Source organism: Dendrobates tinctorius, unplaced genomic scaffold (genome assembly GCF_039654945.1).
Source record: "Dendrobates tinctorius isolate UK_male_01 unplaced genomic scaffold, ASM3965494v1 ptg000032l, whole genome shotgun sequence".
Lineage (NCBI taxonomy): Eukaryota > Metazoa > Chordata > Amphibia > Anura > Dendrobatidae > Dendrobates > Dendrobates tinctorius.
The window spans coordinates 35314905-35341339 of NW_027361700.1; the positions used below are offsets into that span (position 1 = coordinate 35314905).

At 45.3% G+C, this 26435-nt stretch overlaps 1 protein-coding gene across 1 annotated transcript in view; it reads right to left on the bottom strand.

Annotated features, from left to right (window-relative positions):
- LOC141086571 (NXPE family member 2-like) overlaps nt 1–15708 on the bottom strand; it is a 724795-nt gene extending 709087 nt beyond the window's left edge. The window contains exon 1 of the mRNA XM_073572721.1: nt 15571–15708. The gene's annotated coding sequence lies outside the window, so the exon portion shown is untranslated. The remainder of the gene's footprint in view (nt 1–15570) is intronic.
- Nucleotides 15709–26435: the final 10727 nt, after the last annotated feature.

Consider the following 26435-nt stretch of genomic DNA (forward strand, 5'->3'; position numbering starts at 1 on the left):
AATTAAAAATGGGGCCCATCATATACTTGAGCATTCCAAATGGGGGACATCAGACACTGGAGCAGCATTTATGGGGCCCATTGTACAATGAAGCATTAGAAATGGGGCCCATTATATATGGAGCATTATTTGGGCCCATTATACACTGGAGCATCATCCATGAGGCCCATCATATACTGGAGCATTCCAGATTGGGGACATTAGACACTGGAGCAGCATTTACGGGGCCCATTATACACTGGAGCATTAGAAATGGGGCCCATTATATATGGAACATTATTAGGGCCCATCATACACTGGAGCATCATCCATGAGGCCCATCATATACTGGAGTATTCCAGATTGGGGATATCAGACACAGGTGCAGCATTTACGGGGCCCATTATACACTGGAGCATTAGAAATGGAGCCCATTATATATGGAGCAATATTAGGGCCCATCATACTCTGGAGCATCATCCATGAGGCCCATCATATACTGGAGCATTCCAGATTGGGGACATCAGACACTGGAGCAGAATTTACGGGGCCCATTACACACTGGAGCAATAGAAATGGAGTCCATTATATATGGAGCATTATTAGGGCCCATCATACACTGGAGCATCATCCATGAGGCCCATCATATACTGGAGCATTCCCAATGGGGGAAATCAGACACTGGAACAGCATTTACGGGGCTCATTATTCACTGGAGCATTAGAAATGGGGCCCATTATATATGGAGCATTATTTGGACCCATAACACACTGGAGCATCATCCATAGGGACCATCATATACTGTAGCATTATGTGGAGCTCATCATATATTGTATGGAACATTATATGTGACCAATTATTCTGTATGGAGAAATATATGGGGCTCATTATTCTGTATGGCGCACAATGTGGTGGCCATACTGTATGGAGTAATATACTGTCCTTTTTTTTGAGCTATTGTACAATTTAAAATAGATCAGTCATGTCATGTAAGTATTTGTCATTGTACTATACCTATATTTCTGTGCCGTATTGGAGAATCATGAGTTGTGGTATGTGTTTAAGGGGCGCACTGACACTCTTTGGCCCAGAGCACACGAAAATCTGGTGCCAGCCCTACCCCCCCACAACTTTAGCCAAATAACCTCCAGTTTTCAATGCGTAACTATTATTATGAAGTAAATTAAGGTTAACAATAGTGTTGAGCATTCCGATACCGCAAGTATCGAGTATCGGCCGATACTTGCTGTATCGGAATTCCGATACCGACTTCCGATATTTTTTCAATATCGGAAGTCGGCATCGGAATCGGAAGTTCAAAGTTGATTGACAGCCTGACGTCATCATGATGCGCGGTGTGTGCGCATCATGATGCGCCGTCATTTCGGGCCTTCCGGGGGTCTCTGCCGGCCTGCCGGGGGGCTGTGTGGACTGCCCGGGGTCTGTACCGGCCTGCCGGGGGGCTGTGCCGGCCTGCCGGGGGGCTGTGTGGACTGCCCGGGGTCTGTACCGGCCTGCCGGGGGGCTGTGCCGGCCTGCCGGTGGTCTGTGCACCCTGTGGGTGTCTGTACCGGCCTGCCGGGGGGCTGTGCCGGCCGGCCGGGGGGCTGTGCTGATGTCCGGGGGTCTGTGCAAGCATCGTCCGATGGGACTATAAGCCCCATCTGGCGATGCCTGCTACCATGACAGTGATTGACACATTAGCCAATGATGGGACAGTAGTAGTCCCATCATCCGGCTAATGTGTTAAATGTTAAAAAAAAAAAAAAATACTACATACATACTACATACATACTACATGCATGCTACATACATACTACATGCTACATACATACTACATATATACTACATGCATGCTACATACATACTACATGCTACATACATACTACATATATACTACATGCATGCTACATACATACTGCATGCTACATACATACTACATACATACCACATATATACTACATACATACTACATGCATGCTACATACATACTACATACATACTACATGCATGCTACATACATACTACATGCTACATACATACCACATACATACTACATGCATACTACATACATACTACATGCATGCTACATACATACTACATGCTACATACATACTACATATATACTACATGCATGCTACATACATACTACATGCTACATACATACTACATACATACTACATGCATGCTACATACTACATACATACTACATATATACTACATGCATGCTACATACATACTACATGCTACATACATACTACATATATACTACATACATACTACATACATACTACATGCATGCTACATACATACTACATGCATGCTACATACATACTACATACATACTACATACATACTACATGCATGCTACATACATAACACATATATACTACATGCATGCTACATACATACTACATGCTACATACAATACATACATAGACATACAGTACATATAACATAGAGTAACATACTTACCAATACTTGTCACTTTGTTCCCCGAAGCCATTGTCTTTTACGGAATAAATATTAACATAACAAACCACAAAAATACTCACCCACGATCCGAAGCAGTCCACGAGTGTGTCCCACGACGATCTTGGGTAGAGAACTGCAGCATCAGCTGATGCTGCCGTTCTCTACGGGCTGCAGGAATCCAATGACGGAAGGTAGGTATCCTTCCGCACTGTATTCCTCCGCCACTTAAAAAAAAAAAAAGTCCCTAGTCTCACTTTATGCCATTGCTGCGTGGGAAATTCCCACACAGCAATGGCATAAAGTGAGACTAGGGACTTTTTTTTTTTAAGTGGCGGAGGAATACAGTGCGGAAGGATACCTACCTTCCGTCATTGGATTCCTGCAGCCCGTAGAGAACGGCAGCATCAGCTGATGCTGCAGTTCTCTACCCAAGATCGTCGTGGGACACACTCGTGGACTGCTTCGGATCGTGGGTGAGTATTTTTGTGGTTTGTTATGTTAATATTTATTCCGTAAAAGACAATGGCTTCGGGGAACAATGTGACAAGTATTGGTAAGTATGTTACTCTATGTTATATGTACTGTATGTCTATGTATGTATTGTATGAATGTATTGTATGTAGTATGTATGTAGTATATATGTGGTATGTATGTAGCATGTAGTATGTATGTAGTATTTATGTAGCATGCATGTAGCATGCAGTATGTATGTAGCATGCATGTAGTATATATGTAGTATGTATGTGGTATGTATGTAGCATGTAGTATGTATGTAGCATGCATGTAGTATGTATGTAGTATGTATGTGGTATGTATGTAGCATGTAGTATGTATGTAGCATGCATGTAGTATATATGTAGTATGTATGTAGCATGTAGTATGTATGTAGCATGCATGTAGTATGTATGTAGTATGTATGTGGTATGTATGTAGCATGTAGCATGCATGTAGCATGTATGTAGTATATATGTGGTATGTATGTAGCATGTAGTATGTATGTAGCATGCAGTATGTATGTAGCATGCATGTAGTATATATGTAGTATGTATGTAGCATGTAGTATGTATGTAGCATGCAGTATGTATGTAGCATGCATGTAGTATATATGTAGTATGTATGTAGCATATATGTAGTATGTATGTAGCATGTAGTATGTATGTAGCATGCAGTATGTATGTAGCATGCATGTAGTATATATGTAGTATGTATGTAGCATATATGTAGTATGTATGTAGCATGCAGTATGTATGTAGCATGCATGTAGTATATATGTAGTATGTATGTAGCATATATGTAGTATGTATGTAGCATGTAGTATATATGTAGTATGCATGTTGCATGCATGTAGTATATATGTAGTATGTATGTTGCATGTAGTATATATGTAGTATGTATGTTGCATGCATGTAGTATATATGTAGTATGTATGTTGCATGTAGTATATATGTAGTATGAATGTAGCATGTATGTAGTATGTAGTATGAATGTAGCATGTATGTAGCATGTAATTTTTTTTTTTTTTTTTTACATTCAACACATTAGCCGGATGATGGGACTACTACTGTCCCATCATTGGCTAATGTGTCAATCACTGTCATGGTAGCAGGCATCGCCCAATGGGACTTGTAGTCCCATCGGACGATGCCTGCACAGACCCCCGAAGCCTGCACAGCCCCCCGGCAGGCCGGCACAGCCCCCCGGCAGGCCGGCACAGCCCACCGGAGCCTGCACAGACCACCGACAGGCCGGCACACCCCCCCGGCAGGCCGGCACAGCCCCCCGGCAGGCCGGCACAGCCCACCGGAGCCTGCACAGCCCCCCGGCAGGCCGGCACAGCCCCCCGGCAGGCCGGCACAGATCACCAGAGCCTGCACAGACCCCCTGGCAGGCCGGCACAGCCCCCCGAAAGGCCCGTACAGACCCCAGAGAGGCTGTACAAGGCAAAAACAGGGTTTTTCTTATTCCGATACCGGAAGTCCCATAGACTTGAATGGGACTTCCGGTATCGGAATCGGCGATACCGATACTTTTTTTTAAGATCGGCCGATCCATTCCGATCCCATACTTTGAAGTATCGGACGGTATCGCTCAACTCTAGTTAACAAGCTTCAGTAATAAGAATTGATGTTTTTGGCATTGAAATGGGCACTATAGGTGTGTTTACTGTACTCCACTCCCTGCCGACTTTGCTTCCCCATTGACTTGCATTGGGTTTCGTGTTTCAGTCGGCCTCCGACTTATCCCTATAGTCGGCCGATTTCGTTCGACCCGACTTTTGCGAAAGTCGGGTTTCATGAAACCCGACTCGACCCTAAAAAAGGCAAAGTCGCTCATCTCTAGTGCTAACCATCTCAGTAGCCATTTCAAAACTATGCGGAAGGGTGCAGGGTCCTTAATCTGTGCCCACTCTTTAAACGTGATATGCGCCACTTCCGTACTGCGTTGGCCCAGGCTATGTGACATGACATACTGTGTCAGGGCTCATTGCTGCTGCCACAGTCAATGCAACATGTGCAGAGTGGAGTTCCACCATGTCAGCACATCGCATATCAAGCTGTAAACTGGCATGGACAAAGACCTCTGTATAGATGCATGCCAATAAGCAGAGGGGTGCGAATGGCAGAAATGAGCATATAGCTTATGTGCTTTCTTGAACAGGTCACCAGGCCAGGATAGTGACTGAGAAAACGCTGCCCCACCAGGTTGAGGATGTGTGCCATTCAAGTCATGTGTGTGAGCTTGCCTTGCCATAGGGCTGCCACCAGGTTCGCACTGTTTCCGGACATGGCCTTCCCTGGATGCAGGTTCAGTGGAGACAGCCATTGATCATATTCAGCCTGGAGACCTGTCCACAACTTTTCAGCTGTATGACTGCGATCTCCAAGGCATATCAATTTTAAGACTGCCTGGTTGTGGTGAGCCCTGGCTGCGCAGTACGGAGGTGGTGAGGGTTCGCTATGCACTGTTGGAACGTGTGTCTCGTGACATCAAGGCAGAGGTTGAGGGTGCAGGTGGAGATCCTAGAGGAGATAGAGGATGCAGAAGCAGTGGAGGAAGTGTTAAATGTGGAGGTGGGGTGTGGCATGCAAGCCTTGGGGATTCCAAGACTTGTGGAGCAGTGCCAGTCCCCACAGCAACCAGAGTCACCCAGTGCCCAGTCAGCGCCCTTGGCCATGCTTACTCGTCCAAGTGTCTGTGGTGAAATGCACCTTGGCAGACAGAGATTTTGTCAAGGAATGGGTAATGTTGTTTGCTACATGCTGATGTAAAGCAGGCACAGCTTTCTTAGAAAAATGGCGACTGGGTAATTGGTACTGGGGGACTGCGACGGCCAACAGCTGTTAGAAACCATCAGTATCCACCAGGCGGAATGGCAGCATTTCCGTGGCCAACAAATTGGACATGGTGGAGTTCAACCTCTTAGTTTTGTTATGCATAGGAGGAAACAATCTTTTCCATGACCACAACTGCGGAACCATGGACTGGCTGCAGTGCTGTGAGACTGCGGAGTATGGTGAACCAGACAAACTGCTGGACTGTAAAAGAGGTGCAGGCATTACTGTGGATTGAGAAACTTGTGTTGTGATCGTTCTCTGAGATTGGTCAAAAACAGCAGGCATGTCTGCTTCCATTACAGCTGAAGGTGGCCTCTCAGTCAGCGTGACTTCATCGGGCAAAGAACCCGAGGTTCTATGGTCAAAGACCAGCATCTCAATACTTGACACGGTAATAGAGGAGGAGGAAGAAGCAGCAGATGCGATAGATGGGGCAGCTAATGGTGGTTGATGTCCGCTGGTCCACATTTTTGCGCAGTGGAATTCTCATACTAAAGCATATTGATTGCGCATGTGAAGGTTCATACATGTAGTAGTCAAATTATTGCACTTTTAACCTCAACTCAGCTTTTTTTTGCAAAGTTGGCAGATTACATGAGTTGGCTCCTCCTTTGCAGTGTCAAAAAAGGCCCAGGCTAGGCAACCCTTGTCACCACTGCGAGCTGCAGACTTGCGGATGCTGCTGGTCAGAGGTACAGTTGTGGTTGAGGATGCATCACTCGTAGTGGCTGCATCACTACGTGTCTGCGATGGACAGCGCAACGTAACCTCTTCGTCTTCCTCCTCAAATGACCTACTCAGCTGTGTGCCTCTATGTTCATGCCAACTGGTATCTAACACCTCATCATCATCCTCTGTGTTATCACATTCCTGGCTATTGGAGTCCACTTGAGCTTCAGATATTTCTGTCTCATCAGGATCACCTCCCCCAGGGGTTATCGACTGATGACAAGGGTCAGGAAGCTGTTGGGACTGTACTTCTTCCTGCCCCAGATCCAAGCTTAAAAGATTTTGGGCATTGGTGCAGATTTCCTCACTTTGACTCTGCAAAGCTTTTGAGTATACTTCTGATGAACGTGGCATAGAATGTGTAAACAACTCTTCAGAATCATCCATCTGTGGTTCCGTGCAGTTAGTTAAACGTTTGGAAAGTTGGGATGTGGAGGGAAGCAAGGGGTACTGGGTGTGATGTTGAGGTGGAGGAAGAGGAGGAGACGCCACTTGAAGCTACACTTGCCATCCACTTGAGTACATGCTCTTTCTGGTCATCATCGACAAGGCGTACTGCTGTGTGTCTGCCAAAGAAAGGTAGTGGTGTAGCCTGTTCAGTAACATAAGTTCTCAGTTGTCTTTGCATAGGACGTGACATTGATTCACTAGTGCCTTCACCAACATTACCACCTACCACACGTACACCTTGATCACCAAGCCTAATTCTCCTTCCACCACGGCCTCACTTTTTCCCAGTCATGTTGCTCAGATAGTGTGGTAGGACCACAGTTTTAACAACCAAAACAGATTTTAAACTCTGCACCGCCTCTGCAAAGAGCTGAATTTTAGCTACAGTAAATTCAAAGTTGAAATATGGCGTGCTGTATCGTGTTAGTCACAGAAAAAAAGATTTTTTCTTTGGACCGAGGATCAGGCCTCTATAACACACTAGATGCTAAAAAATATTTTTTAAGTCAGGTCCCTTACTGTATGACATTAATAACAGAAGTATTTTTTTGGACCAAGGATCAGACCTCTATAACAAACTAGATGCTACAAATTCTTTTTAAACTCAAGTCCCTTACTGCATGACGTTAATAAGTGATGTATTCTTTTTTGAACCAAGGATCAGGCCTCTATAATACACTAGATGCTACAAACTCTTTTTAAACTCAGGCCCCTTACTGTACGACGTTAACAAGAGAAGTACCGCATTTTCCGCTTTGTAAGACGCACTTTTTTCCCCCAAAATTGAGGGGAAAAAGGGTGCGTCTTACAAAGAGGATATACCTTTGCGCTGCCGCTGAGGGTACTCCCGAGATTTCAGTGCCTAGATGTCCATGTGCGCATGCACGGTGGCCATTTTCCAGGAAGAAAGCCACAGGAAAGCAGGCATGGAGCGGCAGAGACCCCCCCATGCTGAACGGGACAGAGCGCGGCGGCGGAAGAAACCACCAGGGGACAGGAGCGCGGCGGTGGTGGTAAGAACCGGCGGACAGCGTAGCAGCAGCATCAGGGCACAGAGTGCCGTGGCAAGTACCCTCAGAACGGGACAAAGCGCGGCGATGGCGGCAAACACCAGGGGACAGGAGCGCGGCGGTGGCGGGAAGAACCGGGGGAGAGCGCGGCGGTGGCGGTAAGAGCCGGGGGACAGAGCGCGGCAGTGGTGGCAAGCACTGGGGGACAGAGTGCAGCGGTGGTGGCAAGCAGGCACCAGGGGACAGAGTGTGGCGTTGGTGGCAAGCATCAGGGAACAGAGGGTGGCGGCAGTATCAGACACCGGCAGCGGCACACTGCACATCAAAACACCCCCTCATCCCAGCAGCAATGTTCCACTCCAGCCTCCTCCATCACCACCCCTGGTAAGCAACAAGACGCATGGATTATAAGATGCACCACCATTTTATTAAAAAAAAGTTTTTTTCCTATTTTTCTCCTCAAAATTTGGGGTGCGTCTTATAATCCGGAGCATCTTATAAAGCGAAAAGTTTTTTTGGAACCAAGGATCAGGCCTCTAGAACAGGGGTCCCCAACCACCGGTCCGCGGCCCATGACCGGGCCATTGCAGTTCTGTTGCCGGTCTGCAGAGCCACGGCTCAGAATTCTGGACACAAGGGGAGCCGGTGGCTGTAGCACTGTAGTGACAGCTGCAACCGCCGGCTTTCAGAAGACATCAATATTCACACTCAGTTCCTGCATCCCTGTCGGGGGCGGCAGCTTCATCCAGTGCTGAGCGGCACATAGTACCGCTCATTAAGGTCATGAATATGGACGCGACTCCACTCCCATAGGCGTGACATCCATATTCATGACCTTAATGAGCAGTACTACGTGACCGCTCTGCACAGGAAGAAGCTGATGCGCCAGGATAGAGATGCAGGGAAGTCAACTGACGGTGTGAGGGTAAGTATGATGGGGGAGGATGGGGGAGCCCAGCCATGCATACAAGGGTGGGAGCAGAGCCATGTATACAAGGGTGGGAGCAGAGGCATGTATACAAGGGTGGGAGCGGAGCCATGCATACAAGGATGGGAGTGGAGCCATGTATACAAGGGTGGGAGCAGAGCCATGCATACAAGGGTGGGAGCGGAGCCATGTATACAAGGGTAGGAGCAGAGCCATGCATACAAGGGTGGAATCGGAGCCATGCGTACAAGGGTGTCGCTGTCTCCGATCACCCCTAGATGGGACCTACTTGTTGCTCGAAAATAAGCCCAGTGCTCCCACTGATACAGGGAAACAAGCCCGGTGCTCCCACTCATTCAAAACATATGGTGAGTTAAGTCACATTTACATTATAAATGTTATAATTAAATGATAAGTATGCACTACTAAACTACAACCCCGTCCATAGTCCCGCCCCTTTATGACCAAAGCCCCACCCCTGCCACACCTTCATCCCCGCCCTGGCGGGCCATGGAAGAATGGTCTTGCTTGAAGCCGGTCTCTGGTGCAAAAAAAGGTTGGGGACCACTGCTCTATAACACACTAAATGCTACAAACTATTTTTCAAGTCATGTCGCTTACTGTATGATGTTAATAACAGGAGAATTTTTGGGGGACTAAGGATCAGGCCTCTACAGCTTAATTTCAACCCAACCAAATGACAATGTGTGATACGATGGGTTGGCTAACTTTTTGCAACTGAAAAATTATAATTTTGTTTTAATGTGCCTTAGGTCTGCAGACAGGTTTATATCACCGCCACAAAATGACTACGTGGGAAACAGCAGACTATTTCACATTTAGCAACAGAGAAAATTATTACTTTTTTTTATGTGCTTTAGGTCACCAGTTTTATTTCACCACAGCACTAAATTACAAGGTGGGATAAGACAGGCTGTTTAATATTTTTTCACTAGCTACATGTGAATTAGAATGCTATACTCGTGCATGGATTACAATAGAAGCAGTGCACTACACGTGCCCTGCTGGATTTCTTTCTGCACCTGAGTATGGCGAAAAAAGAAAAAAAAAGGGCTGGAAGGTAAATTTAACAGTCACATTGAATACTAGGTACCTAAAGTATCTGACTGATATACAACCCCTATATAACAAGCTAATATGTGGGATACAGCAGGCTCTACACATTTACCTACTGATTAGTGTTGAGCATTCCGATACCGCAAGTATCGGGTATCGGCCGATACTTGCTGTATCGGAATTCCGATACCGACTTCCGATATTTTTTCAATATCGGAAGTCGGCATCGGAATCGGAAGTTCAAAGTTGATTGACAGCCTGACGTCATCATGATGCGCGGTGTGTGCGCATCATGATGCGCCGTCATTTCGGGCCTTCCGGGGGTCTCTGCCGGCCTGCCGGGGGGCTGTGCCGGCCTGCCGGGGGGCTGTGTGGACTGCCCGGGGTCTGTACCGGCCTGCCGGGGGGCTGTGCCGGCCTGCCGGTGGTCTGTGCACCCTGTGGGGGTCTGTACCGGCCTGCCGGGGGGCTGTGCCGGCCTGCCGGTGGTCTGTGCACCCTGTGGGGGTCTGTACCGGCCTGCCGGGGGGCTGTGCCGGCCTGCCGGTGGTCTGTGCACCCTGTGGGGGTCTGTGCCGGCCTGCCGGGGGGCTGTGCCGGCCTGCCGGGGGGCTGTGCTGATGTCCGGGGGTCTGTGCAAGCATCGTCCGATGGGACTACAAGTCCCATCTGGCGATGCCTGCTACCATGACAGTGATTGACACATTAGCCAATGATGGGACAGTAGTAGTCCCATCATCCGGCTAATGTGTTAAATGTTAAAAAAAAAAAAAAAAATACTACATACATACTACATGCATGCTACATACATACCACATGCTACATACATACTACATACATACTACATACATACTACATACATACCACATATATACTACATACATACTACATACATAACACATATATACTACATACATACTACATACATACTACATACATACTACATACATACTACATGCATGCTACATACATACTACATGCTACATACATACTACATATACACTCACTGGCCACTTTATTAGGTACACCTGTCCAACTGTGTGTTAAGACTTAATTTCTAATCAGCCAATCACATGGCGGCAACTCAGTGCATTTAGGCATGTAGACATGGTCAAGACAATCTCCTGCAGTTCAAACCGAGCATCAGTATGGGGAAGAAAGGTGATTTGAGTGCCTTTGAACGTGGCATGATTGTTGGTGCCAGAAGGGCTGGTCTGAGTATTTCAGAAACTGCTGATCTACTGGGATTTTCACGCACAACCATCTCTAGGGTTTACAGAGAATGGTCCGAAAAAGAAAAAAAATCCAGTGAGCGGCAGTTCTGTGGCCGGAAATGCCTTGTTGATGCCAGAGGTCAGAGGAGAATGGGCAGACTGGTTCGAGCTGATAGAAAGGCAACAGTGACTCAAATTGCCACCCGTTACAACCAAGGTAGGCAGAAGAGCATCTCTGAACGCACAGTGCGTCGAACTTTGAGGCAGATGGGCTACAGCAGCAGAAGACCACACCGGGTACCACTCCTCTCAGCTAAGAACAGGAAACTGAGGCTACAATTTGCACAAGCTCATCGAAATTGGACAGTAGAAGATTGGAAAAACGTTGCCTGGTCTGATGAGTCTCGATTTCTGCTGCGACATTCGGATGGTAGGGTCAGAATTTGGCGTAAACAACATGAAAGCATGGATCCATCCTGCCTTGTATCAACGGTTCAGGCTGGTGGTGGTGGTGTCATGGTGTGGGGAATTTTTTCTTGGCACTCTTCGGACGATGCCTGCACAGACCCCCGAAGCCTGCACAGCCCCCCGGCAGGCCGGCACAGCCCCCCGGAGCCTGCACAGCCCCCCGGCAGGCCGGCACAGCCCCCCCGGCAGGCCGGCACAGCCCACCGGAGCCTGCACAGCCCCCCTGGCAGGCCGGCACAGCCCCCCGAAAGGCCCGTACAGACCCCAGAGAGGCTGTACAAGGGAAAAACAGGATTTTTCTTATTCCGATACCGGAAGTCCCATAGACTTGAATGGGACTTCCGGTATCGGAATCGGCGATACCGATACTTTTTTTTAAGATCGGCCGATCCATTCCGATCCGATACTTTGAAGTATCGGACGGTATCGCTCAACTCTACTACTGATATATTATTTAGAATGCTATACTCATGCATCGAGAACTATTTAAGCAGTGCACAACACACTTGTTAGACATGTGCCCTATGGCTTTGTCTGAGAACCTCAGTTATGACCCCCAAAAAATAAAAAAAAAATCTGGAAGGTAAATTTTACAGCCACACTGGACACTACCTAGCTACACTATCTGACTGACATACAACTGCCTAACTAACTAACTAGCTAAAATCTTGATGCAAACAGTTGCAGCGTCAGGAGCAGCCTCTCTGCGCTGTTACAGTGTCAAAATGGCGCTAAAACATCATGTCCGCTATTGATATGGAGAGAGCCATGTAATTTCAGCAGCCGTGATGTTGTGTCAGGACATTGTGAGTGTTTCCTGCTCCCTGATTGGCTAGCCGCAATGTGCACACATAAAGTTAGGAAAAAAAATTACTGCTGTGCTTACAAGAACGCCACACCTCTGAGCTCTGCAAACGCCCTCCGCTCATCAAACACGTGTCAAATTTTCATGATACACCACCATCATTGTTGCTAAAATGCGGAAAATATTTTGGTGACAACACAAATATTTTCCCGCACTTTTACCGAATGTTACCAATTTTTTACCTTGGATTGGGCAGCATGTATAAGGTTCACTTTAACTCTTTACAAGGCAATTTCAATGCCAAATTTGTTCCGTGTAAAGATGAGGTTTGCGCTTCTCCTAATGCCCAGTAGGTGTCTACATGTTAGGCTATGTGCCCACGGTAGCATTTTTAAACGCTCAGGAAAAGGATCCCCTTCCCAGAAATCGCGCGTCTTTTTCCACGCGTTTTTTGCGCGATTTTTGACGCGATTTTGATGCGTTTTTGACGTGTTTTTTGACATGCGATTTCTGGGATCATTGGGGATGGCTAAAAACGCTGAGCAATGCAGGAATTAATGAGCATGCTGCGTTTTTAGCTGTTAAGCGATTCCTGAGCGTTTAAAAATGCATGCATTGGCACAAAAAGCCAAAAACGCATGCTAATTAATTAGATGCATCTTTTAAGCGTTTCTGCAGCGTCTGATCCGGCTCAAACGCTGCGGAAACGCTTAACAAAACGCGTTTTCTCCTGTAAACTCTATGTTGATGCCTTTGCCCAAAAAGCTCTACTTTTGTCTCATCTGACCAGAGAACATTCTTCCAAAACGTTTTAAGCTTTTTCAGGTAAGTTTTGGCAAACTCCAGCCTGGCTTTTTTATGTCTCGGGGTAAGAAGTGGGGTGTTCCTGGGTCTCCTACCATACAGTCCCTTTTCATTCAGATGCCGACGGATAGTACGGGTTGACACCGTTGTACCCTCGGACTGCAGGGCAGCTTGAACTTGTTTGGATATTAGTCGAGGTTCTTTATCCAACATCCGCACAACCTTGCGTTGAAATCTTTTGTCAATTTTTCTTTTCTGTCCACATCTAGGGAGGTTAGCCACAGTGCCATGGGCTTTAAACTTCTTGATGACACTGCGCACGGTAGACACAGGAACATTCAGGTCTTTGGAGATGGACTTATAGCCTTGAGATTGCTCATGCTTCCTCACAATTTGGTTTCTCAAGTCCTCAGACAGTTCTTTGGTCTTCTTTCTTTTCTCCATGCTCAATGCGGTACACACAAGGACACAGGTCAGAGGTTGAGTCAACTTTAATCCATGTCAACTGGCTGCAAGTGTGATTTAGTTATTGCCAACACCTGTTAGGTGCCACAGGTAAGTTACAGGTGCTGTTAATTGCACAAATTAGAGAAGCATCACATGATTTTTCGAACAGTGCCAATACTTTTGTCCACCCTCTTTTTTATGTTTGGTGTGGAATTATATCCAATTTGGCTTTAGGACAATTCTTTTTGTGTTTTTTCATTTAAGACAAATTAAATGAAGATAATAATACCAAAGAATTTGTGCTTGCAATCATTTTCAGGAAGAAACTGAGTATTATCTGACAGAATTGCAGGGGTGTCAATACTTTTGGCCACAACTGTATGTCAGTGTATTTCCTACATTCATATAGGGTAGTTCATATATATAACTTCTTCTTGCCGCAATAATATATTTTGAGTTCTTAAATGGGTTTTCCCACAAAGTACATTTGATTAAAATGTTTATTTAAAATTAACTTTGTTCATGGGAAAAAACTCTTCAAAGTGGTTTTATAGTTTATACAAATAAGTCTCATCTATAGTAGCTGTTTCACCAGGATTTCCGTTGTCCAAATGTCTCAAAGGAAAATTTACATAAAATTCAGATATTCATACCAGAAGAGAAAAAAAAATTATTTTCGAGCGAGCTAGTAATTAAAAAAAACTTTTACCAGTGTCTTAAAATTGAACACTTTAAGCTAAGGTACCGCAAAGCATTGACGTTAATGAAAGTGAATGATTTCAACATTGCGTAAAACTTAACAGGAGTCAATATGGTGAATAAGAATCTCATTTTACGTCATCCTATGGAGCGCCAATATAGTCCTAAAGCTTAACTTCAAATTTCATGCCATCACTGCTGTATCTTTGTACCAGCTTTATTAATGGCCTATTAAACATCACTGTGTGCACATAATTTTTTTTTTTAAAGTGAGCCAAACAATTTATATATGCTGCCCAACCCATAGGCGTTAGGCATGATACATTATAACTGTATGATCTCAGCAGGTTTCAGAGAAAAACATATATTAATGACTGCAGGGAACTGAGCAGTGCTGTAAACTAGTTGTACAGGTTCCCAGTGGTATATTCTTGCCCACTGCTCTACTTAGACAGATGTTTGCCACCTTCTGCATAATTGCTGTGATGCCTAGCATTTTAAACTGTTGCCAAAATTCAACGTCTTATAGTTTTTTTTAGTTTTTTTTTATTAATGACATTCAATTTAATTTAATACAACCTAAAATGCTAGATTGTGAATTTGGTAAAGATAGGTTCATTTATTCACAAAATATGTTACCAAAGAGAAATTAATGCAGTAGTAACACAAGGTACTTTATAATTAAAAAGTGATTTTTACTGATAAAACAATATTAAAATAGAATTAAAAGAATGGTCCTAAGTCATTAAAAAAAGGACAAAATGCCATGGGGTGCCATGTAACACAAGCTATTCCAAAACAGCAACCCAATGCTAAGCGATATATAATAAATCCTGAAAAAAATACAGGGCTGGAAAAATGCAAGCATATAAATAATCAATATACTCAATATAGTGATAACCAGAAATAACCAGAAGATATGGCCAAGTAAAGCATCCGACTGTAGGAAATAGACAGGAAACAAATATCAGTCACAAAAGGATGAATCTGTGTTACTATGGGCTGTAATCAATACATGCCGTGTATAGGCAATGGAAGGTGCAATATCCTAGGTGCTGCAGTTTACTAAGGGGCTGCTAATGGCATAAACATGAGCCGCACTACTGGCTAATCAAATATTAAAGTATAACAGCAATACAGCATATAATACCTGTGGTGTGCATGTGGAAATCCCGGGTGTCCCTCTGCCTCAAAGCGCGTTTCGCACTGCTTCTTCGGGAGGCATTTAAATTGATATATGCTTTCCAACCCATAGGCATCGGTTATGAAACATTGATTGTATGATCTCAACAGAGAAAAACATATATTAACAACTGCAGGAGACTGAGCCGTGCTGTAAACTAGTTGTACAGGTTCCCAGTGGATTCCCCTTACCTACTGCTCTACTTAGACAGGTATTTGCCGCCTTCTGCATAATTGCTGTGTTGTCTAGCATTTTTAAACTGTTGCCAAAATTCAACCTCTTATAGTTTTTTCTATTTTTTTTTATCAATGACATTCAATTTAATGTAAGAAAACCTAAGACGTTAGATTGTGAAGTTGGTACAGATAGGTTCATGACCAGCAACAAGGGCAGTATGGTAGTGGATTGTATGGTATCTACAGTTGACAATTAAAACTGGTGTTCCAAAAATTAAGAGACTTTTTATTTTAAAGATACAAATAAATGCCACGTGCCTTTACAATATCGGATGGGACTAGAAAATGTAGGGAGAGTCACTTGCCATATGGAAACCTGTTCAACTGACCTCTGTATTCAGATGGTGACTGTACGCATCTAATATTATGCTAATTGGAGCAATGAAGAAAGCTCAACAAATTATTTTAAACTGTCATGATACCAGTGCTGGGTGACCGGCACTTCTGGGGTTAATGTTCTGATCTCAGTGCAGACACTCACCTGCACACCTGGTACCTATTATGGTGGCCTCTCATTGTTTCTGGGTAGGCTTCTTATAGCCTCAGGAAGCTCCCATCCCCTGTCAGTTATACTTTCACCCTTGGCATTGTGTGGTGACCCCTGAGTGTGTAAGTGCTGTATTCTGGTTGCTTGATTCTCTGTGTATGACTCGGTCTGTTCTCTGGATATCGCTTTGGATTCTGCTTGGTACCTTCTATGTCCGTTTGGTTTTTGATCTCTGCTTGGCCCTGACTGTCCATTCTGTCTCATCCCTGGTACTGTATTGATATCTTGTGTATGACCTCTGGCTTTGTCTGACCTTCCGTCTGTTTATCCCTCCTGTACCTCGCTTGCCCGTATTGTGCATGACCTCTGCTTTGCCTGACTCTGAGTTTTCTTCCTCCTCTGAAAGCAGGATGCTAAGCCCCGCCCCCTTGCAGTCACATGACCGTTCACATGACCGTAGGTCCTGTGCCTGCTTTCTAAACTTCTACATTCAGGTCCCGTGCATCTTTATTTTCCGGCTGTTCTTGTCCCCAGGGGTCCCTACGGTTCGGGTGAGTCCCTGCTTAGCAGAGGCTGTATGCCGGCGCTGTCAGGACCCTGACATTATAACTGATCATTAAGTTTTTTGGGGGGTTTTTATGCAGAGAGTTATGGATCCCATACAGACTCTGGCTGACCAGATGAAAAGTCTGAGTCAGATGTTTCAGGGTTTATCTCTGGAGCAGCAAGCTCTGTCTCGTTCTCAGCAGCAGGTTTCTGAGACAGTGCGGGGAGCTCTAGCTGCTGTGTCTCTGGGGGCTGGGTCGAGTGATGTTGTTTTGGTGTCCCCAGAACCACCTGTTAAATTGCCTGACTTTTTTTCTGGAAACAAAAAGGAGTTCAGGGACTTCATGGAGGGGGTGCAAACTTTTTTTAAGTTTGAGACCACGTTCCTCTGGGGACGAAAGTCAGAAGGTTGGGGTCGTTATGTCTCTATTAAGAGGGTCCCCACAAGCTTGGGATTTCTCCCTTTCTCCCACGGCCCCTGAGAGAGTGTCTGTGAATGCATTTTTTGAGGCCCTCGGGCACATTTATGATGAGCCTGACCGAGTGCGATTGGCAGAGGACATGGTGATGAGTGTCTGTCAGGGGAAACAGTCAGCTGAGTGGTTTTGTATGGAATTCTGCCGCTGGACCGCAGAGGTCTCTTGGAACGACGCCGCACTCCGAGGACACTTTCGCAGAGGTTTGTCCAAGCGGCTGCAAGATGCCTTGGCGTTACATCCCCCACCTTACTCCCTCGAGGACGCCATGACCCAGGCCGTCCAGATGGACCACAGGCTGTGGGCCAGAGGGGTGATGCAGGTGGAAACTCCATTGTTTCCCAGTGGAAAAGAGACTGCCCCTGAGCTCATGGATGTAGGCGCCCTCTCCCTGAAGGATACGGAGAGGAAACGCCGGAAGGACAAGCAGTTATGCTTTTACTGCAGTAAAACGGGACAATGGAAAAGGGAGTGTCCTGATTGCCCATCTTCAAACCCGGTCAGCGGGAAATGACTAGGTCTCGGTAGTCAACGGGGAGACTAGTCAGACCCTCAGGTACCCTTTTCCTCATTTTCTAAAGTGTTACTGCCTGTGCAACTGTTTGTAGTTCTTTTTCCTCTACAGCCTTTGTGGACTGCGGGTCATCGATTAATCTCATTGACTCCCAATTGGTCACACACTGCAAGATAGGGACAGTTAGGTTCAAGGTTCCAATCAAGGTGATGGCCATTGACTCCTCTCCCCTCACTAAGGAGGGAATTCTCTTTATGTCTGACTTGTTCTCGCTCAGAGTGGGCACTACTCATGTGGAAAACCTTAGTTGTTTTGTGCTGGACAATCTACCTGCAGGGTTGGTGTTGGGCATGCCAACCAGGGGAAGAGTCTTGAGGAGATCATCTGCATATTCCCAGTGCATTCTGGGATAAATGAAGAGTCTCCGCGAGCTCAACGATCACTGGGTTTTGGCTGTTGCAGCTGAAAAGAGGAAATCGGAAAACCAGGGGAAGAGTCTTGAGGAGATCATCTGCATATTCCCAGTGCCTTCTGGGATAAGTGAAGAGTCTCCGCGAGCTCAACGATCACTGGGTTTTGGCTGTTGCAGCTGAAAAGAGGAAATCGGAAAACCAGGGGAAGAGTCTTGAGGAGATCATCTGCATATTCCCAGTGCCTTCTGGGATAAGTGAAGAGTCTCCGCGAGCTCAACGATCACTGGGTTTTGGCTGTTGCAGCTGAAAAGAGGAAATCGGAAAGCTCATCTTTCATCGTTTTTAAGAAATCTCAATATGGAAGAGGCCAGGAGCCATTTGGTGAGCTGCATTTCTTGCTACATGTTCACAGACTTACCAGTGGAAAAGCCAAACTTCACATGCCACAAATGCAAGCTTGTGTCCCTGTTGGAGGAAAAGTTGCAAAGTCTCGAAGAGAGGTTAGCTACGTTGAAGATCATTAAGGAAGGCGAAGAGTTCTTGGACAGAGCAGAATTATCTCTTCATGTTACAGAAAGAGAAGAAATTCGAAGTGCACCTGAAGAAACAGAGGAATGGAGACATGTGACCCAGAGAAGCAGGAGGATCAGGAGGCAGTCAGCACCCATACTCCTCAGGAACCATTACCAGGCTCTCATGCAGGAAACCAATGAAGAAATACATCAGCATAAGACTTTGCCCACAAACAGCAACCTTGTACGCCTTCAGAGTCCTCCTGGATGGAGAAAGAAAAATGTTATGAAGAAGAAACGGAGAGTGGTGGTCATGGGGGATTCCCTGTTGAGAGGAACAGAGGCCGCTATCTGCAGACCGGATATAACTTCAAGAGAAATGTGCTGTCTTCCAGGTGCAAAAATTAAAGATGTGTCTGACAGGATATCAGGACTCTTCAGATCTACAGATGACTACCCATTCCTGCTACTACATGTGGGGACAAATGACACTGCAAGAAACGACCTGGAAACCATCTGCAGAGACTTTGAAGACTTAGGCAAGAAAGTGAAAGAACTGGGAGCGCAGGTGGTCTTCTCTTCCATCCTCCCAGTGGATGGCCATGGAACAAGGAGGTGGAATAAGATTCTGCAGGTGAACAACTGGCTACATCGAAGGTGCCGTCAGCAACGATTTGGATTTCTGGATCACGGAGTGAGGTACCTTTACGATGGACTACTTGCTAGAGATGGGGTGCACCTTACGAAGACTGGAAAACATGTATTTGGAAGTCGTCTTGCTACACTTGTAAGGAGAGCTTTAAACTAGAACAACATGGGAAGGGAAGCAAAAGACTAGAAAAAGCCATACACATGACAAATGCTATTGAGAACTCTGCTATTAGAAGTGGAAAGGAAGAACAGGAAGAACAAAGACAAAAGAATCTAATTAATAAAAATATTGGAGAAAGAGAAACCAATCACAAACTAAAATGTTTCTATACTAATGCACAAAGCATGGGCAACAAACAAGGAGAATTGGAACTACTAACGCAGGAAAAGAAATATGATGTCATTGGAATCACTGAAACTGGGTGGGACAATACACATGATTGGAATACAAGACTAGAAGGATACAACTTATTTGCAAGAAACAGACTTGATAAACGAGGAGGAGGTGTCGCATTGTATGTTAGAAACGCGTATATCTGCACAGAGATTGAAGCTTCAGAGACTGGGAGTTCTGTGGAAACTGTTTGGGTAAGAATACAAGGACAGAACAATGGAAAGGACACCATTGTAGGCATTTACTACAGGCCACCTGTGCAAGCTGAAGATATGGATGAACTCTTTATGCATCAAATGGCCAAGTTCTCCCAAAAATATGACATAGTTGTCATGGGAGATTTCAACTATCCAGACATTTGTTGGGAATCTCTCTCAGGCAAAACTAACAGGTCAAGGAAATTCTTATCCTCTCTTGCTGACAACTTTATCTTTCAAAAGGTAGGGGAGAAAACAAGGGGAACTGCTACCTTGGATCTAATCCTTATAAACAGGGAGGAAATGGTTGAGGAGGTAAAAGTGGCTGGGACCCTAGGAGGTAGCGACCATGCTATTTTAGAATTTTGGATAACTAGAGGAGGAAGACCTGTGAAGACTCAGACGTCAAGGTTAGATTTCAGAAAGGCAGATTTTAAGGGATTCAGAAAGAGAATTGGAGGGATCCAATGGCTGGATATCCTTAAAGACAAAAATGTCCAGGAAGGATGGGAAATCTTGAAAAATGAAATTCTCAAAGCACAATTGTTAACAATTCCAAAAAGAGGGAAGAATAGGAAGCATTTAAGGAAGCCAGGATGGATGAACACAGAACTTAAGCACATGCTAAAAAGGAAGAAAAAAATGTTTATAAAATGGAAAGAGGGAGGCATATCTAAAGAAGAATATAATGCTGTCTGTAGAACCTGCAGGGCACAAATCAGATTATCTAAAGCTGACAATGAATTGAGGCTTGCAAGAGATGTCAAAAGCAATAATAAAGGATTTTGGGGATATGTCAAAAGTAAAAGAAAAGTCAAAGATGCTATAGGATTTTTACAGGATGAAAATGATGAAATGGTAAGACAGGATGTTGAGAAGGCCGAACTTTTAAATTCCTATTTTGCATCTGTTTTCTCTCAGAAAGGAAATGTGACATCAACTGTTCTTCACTGTCCTATTAAGGGAATAGAAGAATCCAGGATATCTATAAACAGAAAGATAGTGAGGAAACACTTAGCTAACCTAAATGAATTCAAGTCTCCAGGTCCAGATGAATTACACCCCAGAGTACTGAAGGAGATAGCAGAAGAAATTTTTGAACCCCTCTCCATAATATTTGAAAATTCTTGGAGAACAGGAGAAGTCCCAGAAGACTGGAGAAGAGCAAATGTTGTTCCTATCTTCAAAAAGGGGAAGAAGGTGGACCCAGGCAACTATAGGCCGGTGAGTCTGACTTCTATACCAGTAAAGATCTTTGAACAAATTATTAAACAACATGTATGTCAGTACCTGGATAAGAATGAAGTGATTAAACAGAGTCAGCATGGGTTTGTAACTAATAAGTCATGTCAGACTAACTTAATTTCCTTCTATGACGGAATCACTGATTGGGTGGATCAAGGAAATGCTGTAGATATAGTATATCTTGACTTCAGCAAAGCATTTGACAAAGTATCTCATACAATCCTTATTGAAAAAATGACTAAGTATGGAATGGACAAGGCAACTGTTAGGTGGATTCATAATTGGCTTAGTGATCGGACCCAAAGAGTGGTTGTAAATGGCTGCACATCCAGTTGGAAGAATGTCTCAAGTGGGGTACCACAGGGCTCTGTCCTGGGCCCTGTATTGTTCAACATCTTTATCAACGATTTAGATGACGGAATTGAGGGTAAACTGATTAAATTTGCTGATGACACAAAGCTAGGAGGGATAGCTAATACTAGAGAAGAGAGAGGATTCAAAAAGATATAAATAAACTGGAGAAGTGGGCAGCAACTAACAGAATGGTTTTTAACAGGGAAAAATGCAAAGTATTACATCTGGGCAATAAAAATGAAAAAAGCATATACAGAATGGGAGGAATAGGCCTAAGCAACAGCACATGTGAAAAAGACTTGGGTATACTAATAGATCACAAACTGATTATGAGTCAACAGTATGATGCAGCAGCAAAAAAAGCAAATACAATTCTAGGATGTATTAACAGAAGCATACAGTCTAGATCACGTGAAGTCATTATTTCCCTCTACTCCTCTTTGGTCAGACCTCATCTGGAATATTGTGTCCAGTTTTGGGCACCACATTTTAAAAAAGACATCAACAAACTGGAGCAAGTTCAGAAAAGAGCAACCAGAATGGTGACCGGTCTGCAAACCCTGTCTTATGAGGAAAGGTTGCAGGATTTGGGATTGTTTAGTTTGCAAAAGAGAAGACTGAGAGGAGACTTAATAGCTGTCTACAAATATCTCAAGGGCTGTCACATTGTAGAAGGATCATCTTTATTCTCATTTGCACAAGGAAAGACTAGAAGCAATGGGATGAAACTGAATGGGAGGAGACACAGATTAGATATTAGAAAAAACTTTTTGACAGTTAGAGTGATCAATGAGTGGAACAAGCTGCCACGAGAAGTGGTGAGTTCTCCTTCAATGGATGTCTTCAAACAGAGGCTGGACAGACATCTGACTGGGATGATTTAGCGAATCCTGCTTTGAGCAGGGGGTTGGACCAGATGGCCCAGGAGGTCCCTTCCAACTCTACGATTCTATGATTCTATGATTCTATGGTTACAACGCCATAACCCAGTTATTAACTGGAAAACGGGGGAGATTGTTCAATGGGGTTTAATGATTTTGAGTTATGTGATAAATCCGCACTGCTGGTTGAACCTGTTAAATCTGTGTCTGTATCATCTGTCGAGCTGGAAGGTATTCCGGAATGCCTGAAGGACTTCGAAGATGTATTCTCCGAAAGCGAGGCCGAGACGTTACCGCCACATAGACCCTTTGACTGCGCTATTGAGCTGGTCCCGGGGGCTAAATTACCTAAAGCCCGTCTGTTTAATTTGTCCGGTCCTGAGCGCTTGGCTATGAAGGAGTACATTGCTGAAAGTCTGCGCAAAGGACACATACGTCCTTCAGTCTCACCTGTGGTGGCAGGTTTCTTTTTTGTATGAAAAAAGATGGCGGGTTACGTCCCTGTCTCAACTTCCGGGAGCTCAATCAGATTACTGTACGGAATACGTACCCCTTTCCGTTGATTCCCGATTTATGTAACCAACTATCAGGGGCAAAGTGGTTTGCTAAACTGGATCTTCGGGGGGCATATAATTTGATAAGGGTCCGAGAGGGGGATGAATGGAAAACCACATTCCTCACGACCGAGGGACTATTTGAAAATTTAGTCATGCCGTTTGGTCTTACCAACGCCCCCGCCATATTTCAGAATTTCATCAGCGTGGTATTCTCGGATCTCATTGGTCGTTTTGTCGATATCTATTTAGATGATATTTTGATATACTCCCCCAACAAGCATTCTCATTTGGAACATGTACAAACTGTTCTCCAAAGACTGAGAGAAAATCATCTGTATGCCAAATTGGATAAATGTGATTTCTGTGTGCAAGAATTGTCTTTTTTGGGGTTAATTGTATCCGGTGAGGGTTCACGCATGGACCCCAAGAAGGTGCAGGCCATTGCGGATTGGGTGCAACCCCGAGATCTTAAGGGTCTTCAGCGCTTCTTGGGGTTCGCCAATTATTACCGCAAATTTATCCGGGGGTTTTCGCAAGTGGTCAAACCTCTCACGGATCTAACATGCAAAGGTGCCGATGTGAGAAATTGGTCCTCACTCGTAAAAGAGGCCTTTGCGATGCTGAAAAAATGTTTTATGTCTGCTCCTGTCTTGGTACAGCCAGATCCTTCCAAGCCATTTGTGGTGGAGGTGGATGCCTCCGAGGTGGGGGTGGGGGCGGTATTGTCCCAAGGGTCTGCCACTCTAACCAAACTCAGGCCATGTGCCTTCTTTTCCAGGAAGTTCTCTGCTGCTGAAAGAAATTATGATGTAGGCAATAGAGAGCTTCTTGCGGTTAAGTTGGCGTTTGAGGAATGGAGGCTCTTTTTGGAGGGGGCCAGGCACCCGGTTACTGTGATCACTGATCACAAAAATTTGTCTTACATCGAGTCTGCTAAAAGATTAACGCCCAGACAGGCCCGTTGGTCACTTTTTTTTTCTCGTTTCCAGTTTACTATTACATTCCGTCCAGGGTCAAAGAAAGTCAAGGCTGACGCCTTATCTCGTAGTTTTCACCCTGTGTCTGTCCCTGAGCCACCGTCCTCCATTCTGCACCCTGGGGTGATGTTAGCAGGAATCTCGTCTGAATTGGAACGGGAAATTGAGGGGGCCCAGTCGCTGGCTCCTGCGGCCAAGCCAGGGGGCAAGTTGTTTGTCCAAGAGCAACTTCGCCTTAAACTCTTGCAAAAGTTCCACGAATCCAAGTTGTGTGCTCACCCTGGTATATCAGCCATGCGACTGGCGGTGGCTAGGATCTTCTGGTGGCCTACTCTGGGTTCTGATATAAAGAAATTCATTTCTGGTTGTGGGGTCTGCGCTCGTTCTAAAAGTTCCCATAGCCGGCCGGCGGGGGAGCTGATGGCCTTGGAAGTTCCCGAAAGACCGTGGACCCATCTGCCCATGGATTTTATTACCAATCTTCCCTCTTCCAGGGGTAATACGGTGGTATGGGTAGTGGTGGACAGATTTTCTAAGCAGGCTCATTTTGTACCCCTGTCCGCATTACCTTCTGCTGAGATCTTATCCAGATTGTTTGTGCAGCATGTGGTCCGCTTGCATGGGGTACCCCTGAATGTGGTGTCTGATCGTGGTGTGCAGTTTGTGACGAAGTTTTGGCATGCTTTCTGCAAAATTTAGGGATATCTCTGTCCTTTTCGTCTGCATACCATCCTGAGAGTAATGGTCAGACGGAACGCACTAATCAGTCTCTGGAACAGATCCTCAGATGTATGACTTCTGCTAGACAGAATGACTGGTGTGATATACTGCCGTTGGCTGAATTTGCCTTCAATAGTCGGGTGAGTCAATCCACTGGTATGTCCCCTTTCTTGATCAACTATGGGTTCAGTCCTCATTTTGGTGAGTTTTCTCGTCTGGATTCGGGGTGCCCAGGGGCTGAGGACTCTGTTCAGCGGTTAAAAGATACATGGGCAGAAGTCCAGTGGCGTATATCTAGGTCTCAAGGCAGGTATAAGTTTTTCGCGGACAGGAAATGAACACCTGGTCCCATGTTTCAGGTGGGAGAGAAAGTTTGGCTCTCCACGCGAAACATTAAGTTAAAGATTCCATCAGCCAAGTTTGGCCCCAAATTCATTGGCCCGTACAAGATTGTGGAAAAAATCAACCCAGTAGCGTACAGGCTGTGCCTTCCACCCTCTTTCAAGATCCCTAACATCTTCCATAGATCTCTACTGAAGCCGTTTGAAGCAGTCCGGGGAGAATCCAAGTCTGCTGCTCCTCCGGTTTTGGTTGAGGGACATGTGGAATATGAGATTGGTCACATTGTAGATTCTAGGTTGGTACGGCGGTCAGTACAGTACCTAGTTCTTTGGAAGGGGTATGGGCCGGAGGACAGGTCCTGGGCGCCGGCTCGGTTGATGCATGCGGATGGTCTGGTTCGGGCTTTCCATGCTAGGTACACGGGCAAGCCTGGGGGTCCACAGGCCCCCCCGTTGAGAGGGGGGTACTGTCATGATACCAGTGCTGGGTGACCGGCACTTCTGGGGTTAATGTTCTGATCTCAGTGCAGACACTCACCTGCACACCTGGGACCTATTATGGTGGCCTCTCATTGGTTCTGGGGAGGCTTCTTATAGCCTCAGGAAGCTCCCATCCCCTGTCAGTTATACTTTCGCCCTTGGCATTGTGTGGTGACCCCTGAGTGTGTTAGTGCTGTATTCTGGTTGCTTGATTCTCTGTGTATGACTCGGTCTGTTCTCTGGATATCGCTTTGGATTCTGCTTGGTACCTTCTATGTCTGTTTGGTTTTTGATCTCTGCTTGGCCCGACTGTCCGTTCTGTCTCATCCCTGGTACTGTATTGATATCTTGTGTATGACCTCTGGCTTTGTCTGACCTTCCATCTGTTTATCCCTTCTGTACCTCGCTTGCCCGTATTGTGCATGACCTCTGCTTTGCCTGACTCTGAGTTTTCTTCCTCCTCTGAAAGCAGGATGCTAAGCCCCGCCCCCTTGCAGTCACATGACCGTTCACATGACCGTAGGTCCTGTGCCTGCTTTCTAAACTTCTACATTCAGGTCCCGTGCATCTTTATTTTCCGGCTGTTCTCGTCCCCAGGGGTCCCTACGGTGCGGGTGAGTCCCTGCTTAGCGGAGGCTGTATGCCGGCGCTGTCAGGACCCTGACATAAACAACGTGCACACTTTAATAGGCGTAAATTTGTGTTTAAAGTTTCACAATTATGTTGTTTTGTTCTTTCTCTTTAAGAAAAGAAATAAAATAAAATTTAAAAAAAGTTCACTTCTTTACCAAATAGGATGGGACCGAGAAATTTAGCTAGAATCACATCCCAAAAACTAGCAGCTATATTCA